Source organism: Eucalyptus grandis, chromosome 3 (genome assembly GCF_016545825.1).
Source record: "Eucalyptus grandis isolate ANBG69807.140 chromosome 3, ASM1654582v1, whole genome shotgun sequence".
Taxonomy (NCBI): Eukaryota; Viridiplantae; Streptophyta; class Magnoliopsida; order Myrtales; family Myrtaceae; genus Eucalyptus; species Eucalyptus grandis.
The window spans coordinates 22,046,609-22,049,184 of record NC_052614.1 but is presented as its reverse complement, the minus strand read 5'-3'; the positions used below and the strand labels follow the sequence as shown (position 1 = coordinate 22,049,184).

The 2,576-nt window shown below is 32.9% G+C and overlaps 1 non-coding gene across 1 annotated transcript; it reads left to right on the top strand.

Annotated features, from left to right (window-relative positions):
- The first annotated feature begins 1,119 nt into the window (after positions 1 to 1,119).
- On the top strand, positions 1,120 to 1,224 carry LOC120292357. The gene has a single exon (XR_005550152.1). It is a non-coding gene; the product is annotated as a small nucleolar RNA R71 (small nucleolar RNA).
- The last annotated feature ends 1,352 nt before the right edge of the window (positions 1,225 to 2,576 follow it).

Genomic DNA, 2,576 nt, shown 5'->3' with positions numbered 1-2,576 from the left:
CCTTAGATCTTTTAATTTTGGAGGCAATTTGTTTTGTAGGATGGCTGAACACTCCTCGTTTAACTTCACAGTTTCATAATCCTCCAGTTTCCTTTTGTTCGCCAAAATCTCCTTCAAAAATTTTGCATAACTAGGTATTTGCGCTAAGGCATCTACAAATGAATGTTAATGTGCAATTTTTTAAATACATTAAGAAATTTAGAAAATTGCTTATCTATTTTGTGCTGCTAGAGTCGCTGAGGGAATGGAATTAGCAGCACATATGGCTTGGGATTATCTGAAAAAAGTTTACTCTTGCTTGTCTCCTTTGATTGTTTATTGATCACATCTTCCTTGTCTCTAATAATCTCCTGTTTGACATCTTCTTCTCCCACTTGTTTAGCACTTCTCAAGGTAACAGCCTTTATGTTTTCAATTGGATTTTTCTCTGTATTGCTCGGCAAAGAACCTTGCTGTCTCCCTGACATCATGCTTGCTAACTGACCTACTTGCATCTCCAAATTTCTAATTGAAGCCTCTTGGTTTTGAAATCTCACATCCGTGCTTTTGATGAAGTCATGAGTTGTGTTAGCAAGTTTGGTGACTATATCTTCCAAATTTGACTTTGTATCTTCTAATTGTTTGAATCCCGGTGGTCTCGTCACATTTTGATTATTCCATGAAAAATTTGGATGATTGCACCATCCCAGATTGTATGTATTGGAGTAGGGATTATTCTATGATCTGTTAAAATTCCCAACAAAATTAGAATTTTCACTAGATTGTTTAAAAGTATTACCTACTTAACACGCTGTGCTAACATTTCCTCCACCAAAAAAATCACTTGTCAAATTTTGAATTTTCATGATTGAAGTACTCATATTATCTAGCTTTTTGTTGAGTGCTTCAAATTGTGCAGCAATTGCAACAAAAGCATCCACTTTGTGAACTCCGCTAACTTTTTGCATTAGTAGTCTCTCAGTAGGCAAATAATAACTATTGGACGCCATCCCCTCTAATAGATTGTAGGCTTCTTATGGTGTTTTATTATTTAGAGTTCCTCTTATAGCTGCATCAATCATAAAACGGAAATTTGTACTAGAGCCATTATAAAAAGTTTGTACCTGCATCCATATGGGTAGTCCGTGATGTGGGCATCTCCTAAGAAATTATTTGAACTTTCACATGCTTCATATAATGATTCATTATCCATTTGCATAAAATTAGTAATATCGTTACGTATCTTCGCAGACTTTGCAGGTGGAAAGAACTTACCAAGAAATTTCTTAGCCATATCATTCTATGTAGTAATTGATCTCCTAGGAAGAGAAGAAAGCCAACTCTTAGCTTTGTCTCTAAGAGATAATGGAAATAATCTCAATCTAATAGCGTCATATGTAACTCCATTATATTTAATGGTATCACAGATTTCAAGAAAAACATCAATGTGAGCATTTAGAGCATCGCTTGGTGGCCCATTGAATTGCACCGATTGTTGAAGCATTTGAATGAGTGACGGCTTGATCTCAAAGTTGTTTGCTTGAATTGCAGGTCTTCTAATACTTGATATGGTGCCTTAAACTGTTGATGCAGCATAATCTCTTAAGAGTCTACATGGATTTTCATTATAACCGTTTGCCATCTTCTTAGCGTGATTTCTCTGTTCTCTTAGTTGCCTTTTCAATGTACGCTCGATTTCTAGATCAAGCTCAGCAAGTTTCCCTTGTTGGCTGTCATAAACTGATGTACACCTTGAAAAATAAAACAAAACAAAAGTTAGATTAAACTTATAATTATCTGGTATCAATATTAATTAGTATTAAACAAACATCCTTGACAACGGCGCCAAAAACTTGTTCGTAAAATTATAAACACAAGTGAACGTGTCGAACGAGTAATATAATGATAAGAAAAAGTATCGTCCCACAAAGATCGATGATTAATAAACTAATTAAATACTAAAATAGATTAATTCTAAAATTTATCTAACAGATCAAATTATAATTTAGAATAAATTAAAAAAAAAAAATTGAAGACTAAATGCAGTAAATCAATCGAGATAAATATGTTAGAGCATCCGATTTCACCATAACCACCAGATATGAATTTCAGATTGTTGTGGGTACAAGAACGATATCAAATATGTGATAGCGAAATTTCTTAATCTATTTACTATCCTATCTCTAGGTATAGCAAACCTACTCAGCTTATTAATCCACTATATTTCCATGTGAATTAAAATAAACATGAGTGCATTAAAAACTATTAATATTCCCGGCGTACAATGAGTCTTTTGGATCACCTTATCCCAAAAGTTACACAAATAACGTAGTATATTTCTATCCACATTTAATTCATGGTTATATATTATAATGAGCAATTGCATATTATCACTTCTTAGTCTCAAATATGCACATCAGATCATTCAAGTGGTGGTCAGTCACTCAAAAACATTAAGCACAATAATATATAACTCACATGGATGAAATCAATTGCAAAACATAAAAATTATGAAATTCATATTATCATGGTTAGGCTATATCGTAGTCCTAACAAAATAAAATTAGAACATAGTAGAACAAAAAATAAAAATATAA